Here is a 17012-nt window from a genome sequence, read left to right on the forward strand (position 1 = left end):
CCTGAAGTGCCTTTTTATCTGAAATAGAGAGAGGGAGCACGTGCATACAAAGGAAAAGAGCAAAGCTGGCTCAATCACAGAACCTTTCCAGGCAATGCTCTCCTTTCCACTGGTGCTGCCAAAAATATTGTGATATTACAAGGAGAATACAAAGGAGTAGCCAGTGGCACTTCAACAAAGCCTCCTTAAGTAACATTTTGAGATACAACTAATGAGACTGGAGTTAGTATTTATTCTCCTTCAAATGCCTTGAGCCAAGGGCTAACAGCTGGTAAAAACATAAATAACAGATCCCATATTTTATATGGTATCACATATTGCTTTTTCCACAGAAGTTAAAAGGGGGAAAAAAAGAGAAGTTTTTTACTTAGAGTATCCTTAAGACCACTTGGGCAGTGAGGGAACCAAAGCAGTGTCTAGAAAACACACAGTTAGATTCTAAGTAAAAAAAATTGATAATGGTCTATGTCATGATTTCAAAGTGCATAAAAGATTATGAATGTTAAATATAATTTTATAGTACTTACAAAAAAAGATACACAGAAAACAAGGTGCACAAGTATAGAAACAGTACTCCCAGAGCAAACAAGCAGCTGTACTATTAAAAAATCAAAATATTTGTACTCATTCTCAAATGTCTTCACTGAAGGAAAAGAAACTTTTGTCAATCAATCTACTTGCAGATATACAATACTATACTTTTTTGCTATGTTTATATATGTATACACTATACATATGTTTATATATGTATACACTACACACATATGTTTTTTTGCTACATTTCAACTTAACAGTTTACACAAACCTAAAACGTTAGAAATGAGGATAAATATCTGTAAATTGCGCATTCCTGGGGAACACAGTGTACAGAGAAGATCAATGCAATCACACACAAAAAGGCTTGAAATGTCTTTTCTGGAGAAATAAAGTGACATCCCACTAGGTGGCACTGGAAGCCAACACAGACAGCCCTGTGTGGGTTTAAAAAAAAGAAGAAAAAAAATATCAAAAAAGAACCCCAATAACCTAACAAAATATAAACTCCAAGGAAGCAGAGCATCACCGTGGGAGGGGACTCTCAGGCTCTAAATCAGCATTTTTCTCTCCATAGCTGCTCTCTCCCTGCATCACCAAGGGCATCACGGCTGCTGCAATCCTGTCCCAGCCTTCCTGAATTCACTCAGGAACGCTCAGGGTGCAAATCAGCTGGGAAGGGATAACAGGGAAAGGAGCCACAGTAACACTCTGGTATTCTCTGCCACACCTGTCCCCTGCTCTTCCAGCCAGGCATCCTCGCCTTCCCCTTCAGGAAAAAAGTGGTTTTATTGATCTTTAGAAGCAGAAATCTTCCAGCCCAGGCAGAGGGAAGAGGAGAGGCCCAGGATTTCAAACACTCCTGCAAGGGAGGGGAGGTTTGAAGCATCCCTCAGTTTTTATGCCAGGGTGAAGGTGATGTCTCAGATTTATCTTTTATATTTTTCACATTCTGTGATCTTTAGTGGGTGGGTCTGGCCTTCACATTCAGGGATGGTGAGCTCTGTGCACAGAGCAGGGAGACAAAACAATTCCTGCTCCAGCTGGGCACCAAGGACAAATGATCCCAATCTCAGCCCCAGAGCACAAACCCCGTGGGCTGCAGAGAGAAAAACAAGCAGGGTGGGAGTGCCTGGGCTAAAGCTGGAATGGGACAATGAACTGCAAGGTGCAAATGGAGCAGAACTGATCCCAGGGAGAGAGCCCGGGAGCGCTCGTGCATTTTGGGGCCATTTTGGGTCCTCTTGGGTGCAGCCCTGGCTGGGCTCTCGTGCTGCCCAGGGTGGATCCATGGAGGAGATGCTTTGAATCAATCCCTGCTTTATTCTTTAGCTCTGTCCAGCCCCTGCTGCTCTAGGGCAGCCTGCTCAAGGCACTGGTGACTGTCTTAGGTTGGCAATGGGGGTGCGTATTCTGTTTCCATCTGTCCGAGGTGGGGCAGTTCTCTGCTGTTCATGGGGCAGTTTTTTCTTTATCTCTCCCACACCCAACCCTCCCTCCAGGAGATCTCTTCTGTTAATGGGCCATTCATTAATAATTATCTTTGGTTAATGGGCCACTGAGTGTCCCTGCATGGCTGATCCAATTCCAGCATCCCATGGGGAGCTGCTCCGCCCAGGGGAGGAGCCAAGCATTCCTACCTGGATCCAATCTGAGGTTTGGGACATTCCTACCTGGATCCAATCTGAGCTTTGGGACACCCCAGCAGCCTTTGCCCCCTGCATTCCCAGAGGAGCAGCTTTCTGCTGCCCTGCATGGCCAGAGGGAGCCCAGGCCCATCTCCAGCAGCCCTGGAGCTGCAGAGGAAAACTCCCCCCTTGTGCAGGATCCCTGCTGCAGCAGAGCCACAGCTGGGACTGCAGGAGGGCTGAGCCCCCATGGGATGGGGCTGGGACACCTCCCTGACACACAGGGGGCAGGGACTGCTCTCACTCTGGCAGTGGTTTGCTTCTTTTTGTATTATTGCATTTGTATTTTTAATTTTGCTAGTCAAGGACTGTTATTCCTACTCCCATATCTTTGCCTGAGAGCCCCTTAATTTCAAAATTATAATAATCCAGAGGGAGGGGGTTTAAATTTTCCATTTCAAGGGAGGCTCCTGCCTTCCTTAGCAGACACCTGTCCTTTCAAACCAAGACAGTGACCCAGGGGAGCTGGGGATGGAGCCAGGATTCCTGAGGGCTGGAAAGGAGGAAAACACCTTGGCTGAGCCCAGGGTTGGAATTACAGATCGGATTTTGAGGCTGCTGTGGCTCAGAAGTCACTTTGTTGCCTGGTTTCCAATCAGGCAACCAAGGTGTCCAGTACTGAGACAGTAAAGCACCTTTTATAGTTGTGGTGAATTATTTTACTCCCTGATATTGTATAAAGACAAATATTTTTGAGGCAGAAACACTTTAGAACTGCCCAAAAAATCTGAACAACTTGCTTGTTCAGTGCTCCCTGAAAGTTTTGTAGTTCTGAATCAGAGAAGGGAAAATGAACATTAAAAAAAAGTCAATCTTTTTGGAGGTTAAACAAAACTTTAGAAAAACTTCATATGGGAGTACCAATTTAGAAACATTTTTGCTGCAGCTGAAATTAAAAAGTTTAAATGTATGATTTAATTTCAAATGAGCTAACTGTTTCAAAACAGCTTTTTCTCTTTATTCACACTAAAGTACATTTTTAAATTAGAATCATTTACAAGTCAAGAAGACAAGGGCCTTGTCTATTTTGATGTAATTTGAAAAAGGTTTCAGCATGAGTCACCTAACAAAGCAGAACATTTCAAGCTCTTTATCAAAAAAGATCGATTATTAAATATTTTTTTTCTATTTTTTTCAATCAGGAAAAAAAATATCACAATTTCAATTCCAATAAGAGGAACAGGTACTCATATTATTCCAGGTACCCGTTGACAAACTAATTCTAATTTGTAGAAGACACTGCTCTGCTAATTAAGATACAAATTTTCACTGGTGATTGCAATACAGTATTCAAAGAATACTCCTAACATTTTTATTTTAAGTACTTTTTATGTATGTAAATGTAAAACATAACTTCCAGCCAACTCAATATTCCTTTAAAATAATAGATTTCTCACCAAGATTTCTTTTTTCAGGTTATATTTAAACCATTAGCTGAAAATTTATGGTATGCACTGGCTTACAGACAGCATCCTGCCTACCACAATTCAAGAAGGGCAAAGTCGTTAATTTGTGAGCAGAGCTGTACTTCCATAAATTCTTTTGTAGCTGTAGGGATAACAGGACACCTGGGAAATCGTGCTGAATCACAGAATTTGCTTCCTTTTCTATTGCTAGGAAAGAAAGTGCTGCATTTTTTCTAAGGAGCTATTGAAAACTAACAAACAAACAAACAAACAAAAAACCCACCAATCAAAACTGGTCTGGAGCTTAGCATTTCTATTTTCTATAATTTAAAACACATTCATAATTAATAGTTTGCCTTCCTGAAGAAGTTTGCTCTCAGATGAAATTTTTGGGGGTTTGCATTTCAAACCCAGAGCACCTTCTCTAAGTGGGGACAACCCAAGTTCTACCTGTCCAGATGCACCATTTTTGTGTTTAATTCATTCCAGGAAAAAAAATAATTGCAATTAATACCTGGAATTCCTTCAAGTACCAGCTTGGAGGTGTTTCCAGGAGGGATGTGCAGACAAACCCTGAGTGTGCAGCCCAGGATGGAGCTCCCTGAGCTGCTGCGGCGGCGCGGCTGCAGGCGGCAGCATTGGAGCAGCTTTGCAGCACAGCATCCTCTGCTCTTCCCCTGCCTCCCACGCTCCAGCAGGGCCCAGGCAGTGTTGGGAGATGAACAGCAGCAGGCAGAGCTCCCCCTGAAACAGCAGAGCCCTTTTGGCATGGGTGTTTTTGGGCTCAGCCACACAAATTAAGGCACACAGGGCACAGCGAACGGGCGGGACGGTGCTGAAGCTGATGGGGCCCCTCGGACTCCTGCTGATCACAGCTCTGGCCTGGGACTGACTCACATTCTGAAGTGCCACCATCCCTCTCATTTTCTCGAAGCAATTGTTCCAACATTTTCTTAGTATTTTGGCCCGATTTTAACTCAGTTGGAATGTGAATGCACACTCAAAGTCACAACCTGCTAGCTCCCTGATCCGGGTCCTTGCTTTCTGGATCAGTTCTGCTACCAGCTCCTGGGGCACTGTCATTCTCTTGGACCTTTGGTGACTGAGGAAATCCCATTCTATGATCAAGAGAGGGTCCCTCTGGTACTGGCCCTTTTTAGGTCTTTCCTTTGCGTTAGGTGTTTGTTTTTCCTCCTGCTGGAAAATGATTCCATGGAGGTGTGGCAGCTTATCTGAGATGATAAATTTGAATGGCAGGTCAGGCCGACATCGGTTGGCCTGTCTTGTGGACACTGCCATCAGAACTTTTTATAGAGCTTTCTGTGCCTCTGGGGTAATAGCCCTAGGAGAACCTGGATCCTCTCCCCCTTTCAATAAAGGTCTGTGTTAGGCAGACCCAGCCAAGGCAAGAGTGAGGTTTCTCTTTCAATTTAGACAGAGCTCTGCAGCAGGGTCGCTTTGATAGATCCAAAAAAGAACCCAAACTGTTAAACCACCAGTATTGTCACCATTAAGCTGAAGGAACTGTTCAGCTTAAGGGTGACAATGTTCACCCTGTTCAGGAACTGATAGATCCAAAAAGAACCCGAACTGTTAAACCATCACCATTGTCACCCTTCAGCTGTAGGTGTGTGCGCCCACAGAACATCCCTGCAGCAACAGCTCAGGCACCTGAAACCTCCTGCTGATTTTTTTGGAAGCAGGCATCTCAGAAGGGATCCCATAAATACCAGAAGGAATTTGATTGCTCAGCCCTCAGTTTTCAAGCTGCTCCTTCAGGTCTTTTGTCTTCCCTGAGCTGCTCCTGCTGGCCTGAAGGGATTATGGTGGAGCAACTGGGAGTTGGGTGACAGAAGTGCAGGAAAGCCAGAGCAAGGCACAGTGTCAGCAGAGCAAACTTTTCTTTTGCTACAAGAAAAGCTGTTCCCCCTTCCCTCCCCTCAATTCCAGTAAGACCAGAATGCTACAAAGGCAAGAACTAGGTTGCTATGACTACTATAAATTAACATCAACACTTTCTCCTTAACACTTTCCCCCTTCAAATTCTAGTTTCTGATCATAGGAGCATTAATCTAAATTTTTATGTCATGGTACCAATTTAAAGCATATGTAGGATTGTTCAGGCATTTCAATAATTCATTAAAAGAATATAGAAACATTGAATTGTTTATGTTGGAAAAGGCCTCTCAGATCATCAGGTGTTGCTCTGGTCACAATTAATTTTTACACCCCACCATGCATTGTAACAAGGTCTTAGGATTCAGCAGGGAGAATATATTTGTAAAGAATTGTCAGCAATCTCTTTTCCCACTTTTTTTGCCTGTCAGGGAGTGGGTTGGATCAGGCATTGTTCTCTGGTATTTAGATTATGCAATAGGTCTTTACACCTTTCTTGTTCACTAGGTATTTCTTCAGTGTAATAATGATAATAATAACAATATCTGAAAACCTCTGCAGAAAAGGACCCTTCCCTGTAAAAAACAGGACTGACAAAGTGAATTGGTCATATTTTCTTCCCAAAACAGGGTTAAGGTTATGCATGTTTGGAATCCTGTTAGTAAATTGCATTATGTTATCTCTGTTTGTTACAGTGAAATTGCAAATTAACCCCCTTAAAAGTGGGTCAGCTCCCATCACCTAAAAGATCAGCACTGTGTGATCAATCTTAATATGGTTATCAAGCAATCTGCAGAAAAGTGCTTGCCAGGCACTGCACTCTGACTCCCTGCCCAGGGCTCCTGCTCTGTGATTAATGGTTCTGCTATTCCCCATTTCAGCCCTGAGAAGTTACACCTGTCTCCCACTTAGGCTGGCTTTGTCTGGAACTCATGGAAGGAAAAACCACCAAAAGCCAAGAGAAAAAAAAAAAAAAAAAAAAAAAAAAAAGAGGAGAAATGTTCTCAGTACTTAGAGGAAAAGTTGCTGGAAGTTCACATTTCAGACTCACTCTCTGACTTTCATATCCTTCCAGTGCCTCCAGTGTAACACTTTCCAGATATGCACAATACTTTACATTTACAACTCTGGATTTATTTTACTCTTTATCATTGTCTATTGTATTATTATCCAATTTGCCAAAACAACAAAAATTCATTCTCTAAAGATCAGACTGAGTTAGACTGCAGACATCCAAGTACTGGCTGGTAAATCTGTTTAATGCATGAACAGTGGATATTTGTGTGATACTATTTATTTAAACCATGGATTTTTGCCCCCTGATATTTTCTGGGGAGGTTTCTGGCTGAGTCCTTGCTGATTTACTGCCATATGTGAGCCATCTCTTTTGAGTGCTGCAGCTCCTCTTGACACACAAGACCAGCAGCAGGCTCCCAGCTGCTCAACATGTCACTCTGCCCTTTCAGTGGGGCTTATACACGACAGTGGCTTCATTTTGGATTAAATGCAGCTGTGACTATTGTTAGTGATCAACATAATTATGAAACAGTTCCTTCAGCTCGTTGTTGCACATCATGAAATGCTGGGCGGATGAAAAGGACTAATGGCCTTTACACCTCCTTGTTTTTGACTGGCTACCAGTGCACCCCACCTGGCACAGCATTTTTGGGGGCTAAACTAGGTTCTGGGCACCACTCTGGCTTAAAATGGAAGGAAAATTGAGGGGCTGCAAGTGACTTCCCTGGAGCAGAGACAAACTGGGGCAGCATCAATAGTCTGATGAACTGATATTGCCACAGAACACCTTGCTGTGGCTTCAACAGCACCTGGCAGCACCCATCATGCAGAGGAAGAATCATAAAAATGCAAAACGTAATTTCCATACAGAATATAAAAGATAGAAATATATAAAGCTTCCATATAAAATAGAACATCCATAATAACAAAAACCCAGAGCTTGGCGATGAAGAGTGCAAGGACAGGAACAGGGAGGAGTTTTTGCCTCATAATTAAATTCTGAGCCATTATATTGTTATGTACAGCTGCAATTTGTTTTATTTTCCTGACAGAGATTATTTCCTGATAGATTTTTTCCCAAACAGCTCCCTGGCTGGTGGTGCCATGTGCTGGCATTTTACAGCCATAGCCACAACAGAGGGCAGAAGAGCCTACACATTCCTTGTCCTCCAAAAAGCCCTTTTAGAATAAAGAACGTGGTGGTTCAGCACTAGAAGAATATTTCCACCAAAATCTTACCAGGAAAAATAATGGCTGAGTGGTCTCAAGGTAATTTTGGTGTTTTGTCAGGCCCCACTTGGGTGAATTCTCATCTCTGTGAAGTCTATAGAAGCCAAACTGCTTGGTGTCTTCAGCAAGATTTCACTAAGGGAAAATAAAGACCATTTCTTGTGCTTTCTTTGCTCTTTCAGAAACTCTTCAGGGTCCTCTCTTATTGTTTTGGATTTCAAGATTTAAAGAAATGTTAACCAATCTCCCTGGAAGCCTTATAAAACTGTGTATGTCTGGCTGCAAAATAAACCCCGCAGAAAATGTCTAAAAACAAAACATTCACGTGGCTGATACTTAACTTTTCAACAATTTCATAATTCCTTATCTCTCCAAATTATACAGTTCCAGCAGCCAAGAGATGACTAAAATGATTTAGCTGAATTTCACAACTTCGCAGATAATAACTGAGAACAGCAGGCAAAATTGCAGTACAAAAAAACCCCAAAAATTTTTCCTCCCCTCCTCAACAGGACTTTATCTTAGCAGCTTGCCACACAAAATAAACAAACCTTCCCAGTACAAAAAAAAAACCAAAAAAACAAAAAACCAGCATGAATCTCATGATTTTTAAATTAAGGCATGTGAGGGGTTTGTTCTCTTATCTATCTCTTATCTTATCTTATCCTGCAGGATTGATTCATAGTAATTTGGAGGAAAAAGATGTGGGAGAGGTTTTACAGTGACTGCTGTGAGCCAGAGAGAAGTTTGACAAGAAGATCCATGTTTACCCCTGAAAGCATTTTCTACCAAGGTCATTGACATAGAAACCAAGAAAGAAAGAAGGATAAAGAAGAGAAACACATTACTTCTATCATTTATAAATATAAATAAGTAAACATATATTTAATTAGCAAATATTTTTATATATTTATGAAATATATTTGAGATATTATATTATATTATATTATATTATATTATATTATATTATATTATATTATATTATATTATATTATATTATATTATATTATATTATATTATATTATATTATATTATATTATATTATATTATATTATATTATATTTATTATATTATAGCAATCTGTGTTATTCTGGTATATTAAGGCATGTATTAATGAATGAATATGATGAATTTGGAGTGCAGCAACAACAGTTTCAGTTTGGGTGTCCATCAAAATAGTATTTTTGGACACAGATTCAAAGCACTGAAAACCTTAAAACAAAGATATGAATGAATGAATACCCACAGAACAAATGCTGAAAGGGCAAATTCAATACTATAGCAACACAGAAATTTCATCATTTCACATTTCAACAAAACAGTTCAGAAACTCCATCCATTTCAAACAAGTTTGTAGTCCACCACCTGATGAGATTAAAGCCTCCCTTCTTTTTATGTGAGACTCAGGAGTTTCATAAGAATGAATAAAAAGCATTCATGCTATAATAAAAACAGGTTTGAAGCCTTCTGAAAATGGAGAGTTGCTTTGTATTTTGTCATCTCAGCTGGGACAGAAAATGCTGAGGTGCAGCCCTGTGACGGTGGTCACAGGGGTCTTAGGGTGAGGGAAGAAACATAGATCTGACTTTATGTTACAGAAGGCATGATTTATTATTTTATGGTATATATTACATTAAAACTATACTAAAAGAATGGAAGAAAAAGTTTCTCAGAAGGCTAGCTAATCTAAGAATAGAAAGGAATGAATCAACAAAGGTCTGTGTCTCGGACAGAGTGTGAGCCAGCTGTGCTGTGAGTGGCCATTAATTCCAAACATCCACATGAGACCAATCACAGATGCACCTGTAGCATCCCACAGCAGCAGATAACCATTGTTTACATTTTGTCCCTGAGGCCTCTCAGCTTCTCAGGAAGAAAAAATCCTAAGAAAGGATTTTACATGAAAAGATGTCTGCGACACAGCCCCACATTTCCCCTGCCATCAGAACCAAGCAAGGTCTTTGGGAGCACTGCAGGTTGTGCTGGCAGAAGGGAGGAGGCAGGAAATCCAAGGAGGAATCACATGGAGCAGGCACAGCTTCCCAAGCTGCTCTCCCAGGACTCAGGAAAAAGGGCTGGGATTGCAGATTCCAGATGGAGGAGGGAGAAGCTTCCATGGGGCGGCTCAGTAAAGACCAAGACTCCCTCTCCACAGCCCTCTGCTGAGCCCAGGATTTGAGCCATCTGTGCTGGATCCCCACAGCAATAATCTAATATTTAACTTGGCCATAAAGTTGGAAACAAACAGCAAAAAAAAGGATGAAGTGTAACAAAAGCCAAAGATGTGAGAAAATAAATTGAAATGGCTGGGGAAAACAGAGTAAGTGCATAATAAATATCATTTTAATATCTCCTTGCACCAGTGATTTGACAGGCAAAACCAAGGATGACTCAGATATTTTTCAAAAATTTTTAAAAACGAGGATGTTACTCACAAATCACTTGATTTTATTTTTCTAGAGATCCTTTGGTTTTCTGTTATGTTGTGCACATGCTTGATACAGGGATGGCTTTATTTTACACAGGAGCACAGCAAAGTGCAGAGCCCTCCCATGCTCTGCTTCTATACCATGACCAGTTTTGGTGGCTACAAAAAGAGTTTTCATAATTTATATGTAATTTGGAATTTAATTTATAGTCACTAAGTTTTTTTGCAGGGAGAAGGGTTATTTCTTTAACATTTTTCCAAGAGGAGGTAGGCCAGGAGATCTTATTGCTCTTCTATATTCCCAACCTCCTCCCACCCCAGGACATCTCATTGTCAGTGTTGGACACTTGATTTTTTGCGGCCTTGGATTTATTTTTCTTGTTTATTGGTTTTTTATTTTGTTTTTGTTGGTCAATTGTTTTTGTTTGACAGTTTAAAGACTCCTTAACTTTAACATCCTAATGAGGTAAAAGAAAGTTTTGGCCTCATGGCAAAACTTCACTGACTCCAGTGTGGAATACCAGCAAAGATCAACCTGTTCTACACCATTCTTTAAAAAAATAAAAATAAAATATCACAAAACTTTTATATGAGTTGTAAATCCAAGGCATTGGATCCCACAAAAACCAAGGTGAATTTTAAGGTCCCTTCTAATCCAGGTCATTCTATGGTCCTACTAAGAGTTAGAGAATTGATTTGTTGCATCCATTTCTGTCTTTGGCCAGCTCTGCTCAGTCTATGTTTTGACCCAGTATATTTTGTAAACATGTTAAATTGTGAGCAAACACGAAGGGTTTAAATGGTCTAATCCTGCAAAATCAGCTATTCCAAGGAAAATGGGAAGTGGAAAGAAGAAGGCAAGCCTGGAGAGGTGAGAGCCAGAGGAAGGAGGTTGTGGAAATGTTCTGCTTTAACAAAAATTCAACGTTTCAGGCCACCCACTTCCTGGCTCTGACCTCCCCTGTCTGACATCAGCCTACATCTGTGACAGGATATATTTTTAAGCTGTCCTAGAATGATATCATGCAATAGCCCAACCCCTGTAAATATAGTTTGTGTCATCACCAATGAAACAAAATTAGATTTTATACCAGACAAGAGCTTTTAACCCAGCTAGTGACGTGATCAGAGAAGAAAGGAGAGGATAAATCTTGAGCTCTTCTAATGCAACACAGGTTTAAGTAGAAATCTTGAGTGCCTTAAAAGCAGAACCACAACTTACACTTTACTAGGAAAAAAGTGGAGAATTCTTTTCACAAAACAATATCAGCATGGAGACAATAAAATATTGAAAAAAGAAATGGGGAAGCACTAAAGGAATAGTTCATAGTTCTACCAGAAAAAAGGCAGGTAAGTTATTCTTCTGGTGTCTTAAATCCTAGATAAAAATTGATTCCATCCATTTTTCTCCTGGCATATTCAAGCAGCACTGGGCTCATCTACTTCAGTTTCCATCCCTTACAGATAAATTTTCTCCTCTTGCGAAGAATTCAGGCACTGGGAGGGCAGGGGAAGAGAAGAGAAGGATTATGCTGAGGGAATATATGAATTACTATTATTATTATTATTATTATTATTATTATTATCATTATCATTATCATTATCATAATCATTATCTATTAGATAATATTATACTATAATATAAATATTATATATAATAGTGAAATATTATAGTATTATAAAATATAGAATATTATACTATTATATGGTAATATGATAATATTGTACATTATATTATTATTATTTTATTATATATATTTCTATCTCATATATATTTATATTATTCATAATATATCATATTATATATATTATATATTTATATTATTTATAATATATCATATTATATTATGCTAAAGGGAATATACAAAGTTATTCTATTATTATTTCATAATATTATATGATATTATAATATTTAAATATTATATACTATATAATATAACAATATATATTATGTAATATAATATTATATTGTATATTATTATTATTTTATTATATCTATTTCTATCTATTATATATATTTATATTGTTTATAATATATAATATTATATATTATATATATATTTATATTATTTATAATATATCGTATTATATTGTGCTAAAGGGAATATACAAAGTTATTCTATTATTATTATTTCATAATGTTATATAATATTATAATATTTTAATATTATTATATTATAATACTATAATAAAATATTGTGTATTATATTAATCCTATTATTTTATTATATAAAATAATTATTATTAAAATTTATTATTTTATTATATAAAATAATAAAGATTTTATTCGTAAAATCTTTATTTTATAAAATAAAATAAAGACTTTATTTTCATGTCCATGTAAGAGCATAAAACAAGCACCAGAAAATAACAGAATCTGAACCACAGCTGCTGTATGTACATCCTGGTGCTGTTTCTCCTGTGAGAGTGGTGCTGATGCATTCCTCATCTGCTGCACAGATCATTTTAATTAAAGCATTAATAGATTTCAGACTCTCAAAGCCAGAGCACCTACACCAAGCCTCTGTCAAAGCCTCTCTCTTCACACACACACACGCTCCCACATGCTTTGTTCAGCCTCTCACTGAATTAATCAAACACCACTCCTGATGGGCTGTGCTAATCAGCTGCGTCCTTGAGGGTGCTCCCAGCCCTGCCACAGCCACACTGCTGAGCCCAGCTGGGCCATGTCCCCCTGTCCCCAGTGCAGCTCACATCCGTCCCCTGCTGCCACCAGCCACCACCTCCTCTGTGTCACCAGCAGGAGATGCAGCTGCAGGGCTGAGGCAGGGAGCTGCCAGCTTTGGTGGAATAGTGGCAGAAATTTCACCTTTGCCAAATCCGGGAAAGTGGAATTTGTAGCTGCCAAAAAGTACCCAGCTACTCTGTTTTGTTCCCTGGATGTTGTTCCAAGGAAGTTGTGTTTTCTCTCTAACCCTGAAATGTCTCTTGCAGGGCTGCAGGAAAACATGCTCAAATGATTAATTTCATATTTTTTAAGTACATGGGAATCCTCACATTCTACAAACTTCCCCCATTTCCAGCACAATTGGATTTTGGTGGGTGATTCATGTAACAGTAACTTCAGCTCAACCCCTTTGAGTGAATCCATCATTTTGGGCAGGATCATAAGCAGTGGTGCCTCTGAAAACCTAAATTATATACTTGAGTGAAACACTCATCTGTTATGTGCATGTTTTCCATCCAAATAACTTCACCTAATAACTCATGAAAGCCTTTAGCAGAGGAAAATGATGAGATTAAACATGATGCTTTTGGATTCACTTGCTCTCTTCCATCTCAGAAGAACAGTATTAGCTAAAGCCATTCATTTTGTCTAAAGAGATCTCTATAGTGCTTCATCTGCTAAACAATTTCATTAAATTCTCCATCCCTGGGAGAAATGAGGTGCAATTTAAAGCAGCCAGGGATTTTAGCTGCCCTTATCACTACAGGGGTGCAGCAAATCCATATTTATTCAGTTTAACATCTGTGAGGTGATCTGTACGCTGCAGGGCCTCCCAGGATGTGACTCATGAGACTGAACTCACAAAGAACAAGGTGCTGTCCCCTCTCCAGTGCCATTTGTCACAGCGTTGGGAAAATGCTGGCACATTTTTTATGGCAATAAGTACAGCTGCATAAACGAAAAGCCACTGCAAACCAAGAGGCCCATGTCACCACCCAATCTCAAGGCCCCTAACATGGTTTGCTCTTTTACAGACACTAGTTTCAGAAGGCTGGAGAAGAGATGAGGCAGCTTTCATCACACCAAGCAAATGAGGGAATACTTTTCCTGCCAAACTGAGAAGGCGGAGGTGGGAATCTCTCTGCTGTGGTAGGAACATCCAGAATTCTGGCATTACCAACGTTTTCACAGGTTGGTTTGCTTTGAAAAAGCAGGTTGTAATGTTGTGGAAGGAAGGTTCAGGAAGACAGTGAAGACAGCATTGAATATTTATATTTAACATAGAAGTTAGAAGACAGTGAAGGCAGTGTCAAATATTGCGACTTCCATAGACAATATAGGAGTAGACAAGTAAAAAAAATCTCCAAAAATCATGGTGTGCTGTGCATACATCAGAAATTCAATCATACTTGACTGTGAAGACACTGCATCCTTCAGCTCATAAAGCAGCAGGAAACAGTGTGTTTTAGAAATAAAATATTTGTTGGAAACCCAACTGTCTGCCTTTCATAGGGTGGGTTCAACACACACAGGGGTTGGCTTATGGGTGCCAAGGGCAGGATTGCACAAACCAGAGGCATTTTTGGAGCCACAGACAGTTCACATTCCCCTCGTAGCACCCAGTCACTCATCCAATGTTCAAATATTCTCATACCATTGCTGCAGGACCTCTTTTGGGGTTTGGGTTGGGTTTTTTCCTTTTTTTTTCCTTCTCTGTAAATCAAATGCATGGTTTTGGGTCTGCTTCCAGTTTGAAGTGCACAGAAAGTTTTCATGATGCCCACACAAATGTTTCCATACTGAATATTTAAATACAGGAGCGTTATCCACATCAGTCATTACAGCAAACCATGCCCTCATGAGGATGCACAGCGCTTCAGAACCCAGCAAACAAAGTTTCAGCCAAGTTTTATAAAGGATGGAAATGCCACACCAGAACAAAACATAGTTTTATTGCAATGAGTGCCCTTGGCAGCAGGATTTAGCCAAATCCTGTATCAGTCAGGGCTGCCCCAAGGAGAGCACCCACAACTTCAGCAGCACCCTGACTGAAACAACCCTCTGCCATCCACCCATGGCTCTTTGATTTGAAATGCAATGTGGCTGCACCACTGAGCTTTAACGACCCCAGAAAGGTTTTGAAGGTGCTAAAGAGAAATAATTCCAAACAGGGATTAGCAATGGGAGCTTCTGTGTGTTTCTCAGTAGCTGAATACAGCTGGCAAAAAGTAGGTTTGGGGGAGGGGGGGTTATCCCTGAAATAACAGAATAAGGAAGGCTTTAGAAAAGCTGAAGACACAATGACTGAAAAAGATACTGAAAATAACAGAGTTCAAGGAAAGGGGAACAACAAGAGAGGAACTGTGCATTTGCACACACATTTTCTTTTTTGAAACCCTCAATCTGGGGAGAAAAAAGCTATTCTCAAGAAACAGTGTTCACCACTGCCCTGCCCTGATTTTTAGGATGCTGGCTGGGGGTCAGCATGAAGCAGGGCACTGTGACACCCAGAGCTCCAGCCAGATGACATTCCCACTGCAACTCACTGGAATCCATTTTCAGGTTTCATGCAACGTGAGCAACATGTTATGATACAATTTTCTCTCTGGAACATGATTTGGCACAGCTCCCCTGTCTTTATTATCTGTCTAGGATCACTCTCTCTTTCCTCATACCCATCATCTTGCAGAATGAGTTTCAGAATCAAATTCTGCTCTCAGTAAGGGTGCATTATCGCTCTGTACAGAACAGAGATGCTGTTTGAGGATACAAGAGAGGCTCATACTGTTGTTGCACAAGCTCCTTCCCATCCATGCCCTTCGATCAGAAAAATAAAGGAGCTTTTCTTATCCAGGCGCTCTTCAGCTGCTGACAACTGGACAAACATTGAACAGCAAACCTATTTCCCAGATCCCATATGCCAAATGGGTTCCCAGATGCCATATCCTGAACCTGTCCCTGAGGTCTGACACTGCTAACCCACACCTCTATCACAAGGATGAGCCCCCAAAACACAGGGGACCTCAAAGGTTCCCAGTCCTACATCAGGGAATAAAGGCCACACAAAGCTATTTCACTGAGCAGCACGTTCTCTCTGGTTTCTGAAAGCTTTCAGACCCAAATTCATCCTCCCCCCAGCAGGCACCACAAGTTACCTACCTTGGAAGGCAGAGCTGTGTGAGCTGGGGAGCCCAGCAGCAGGGCTGTCCAGGTATGACACAGATCCCGTTTGGAAATCAGCTCATCCCCATTCTGAAATCCCCAGATGTAGCTGAAGCAGCCCTGGAATGAGAAATGTTCTGCCAAAGGTAACAGAGCCACCAGAGATGCCCCTCTGCACCAGCCTCTGTGCCTGCATCCCTGTGCCCAGCTCCTCGCTGGATCTCATTCCTGCTCTCCTCGTTTTTAACCTCTTCTTGCCTTTGGCCATTTTCTACTTCATTCCGTGTCCCACTCCCCATGGTTTCTGTCTCCAGCTGAAGGGTGGAAGCACCCCTAAAACACCAGGATCTTGCACTGTAAATCAGGACAACCTGTTCTTCTCTCTTCCAAGTTGTGTGGTGTATTGTCCTGTGGCAGATTCAGTTACAGACATAAAATTGTTACACATGTCTAGTGTAATACACTAATGAAACTCCTGTCTCCTTTAGCAATGTCCCTTCCACTCAGACTTCCTGCTTTTCTTCCAACTCTCTGTTCCCTCTAGGTGGAGGAAATAAACAATTTTGGGGATTTCTTTTCCTCCTAGAGAAATCCAGGTTCCACCTGCGTAGTGATTCTGTCATTTTTTGACAGTTACTTAAGATAACAAAATTTATATCAGTCAAAGTTTAACAAAAATTCAAACTTTCTTATGTGAAAGAATCCCATATAAATGGAAACCTGTCATGTAAATCTTCAGGATTTCTGCAATCTTCAGGAAATCTGCAGTAGGATTCCCACATTTAAAACACTGAATATTTTCTGAAGGGGAGAAGGCTTTCCTCTCCTTGATCAGAACTCAGAGAAATTGTTGAATCTACAGAAACGAAGCACAGAGCCACTAAAACACTTCATTATTCCTTCTGAGCACTGTTCAAATACCAGTATTTACCTCTGAGGCTGTAACAAAATTGCATGTTTCT

The sequence above is a fragment of the Melospiza melodia genome, chromosome 6 (genome assembly GCF_035770615.1).
Source record: "Melospiza melodia melodia isolate bMelMel2 chromosome 6, bMelMel2.pri, whole genome shotgun sequence".
Classification (NCBI taxonomy): Eukaryota; Metazoa; Chordata; class Aves; order Passeriformes; family Passerellidae; genus Melospiza; species Melospiza melodia.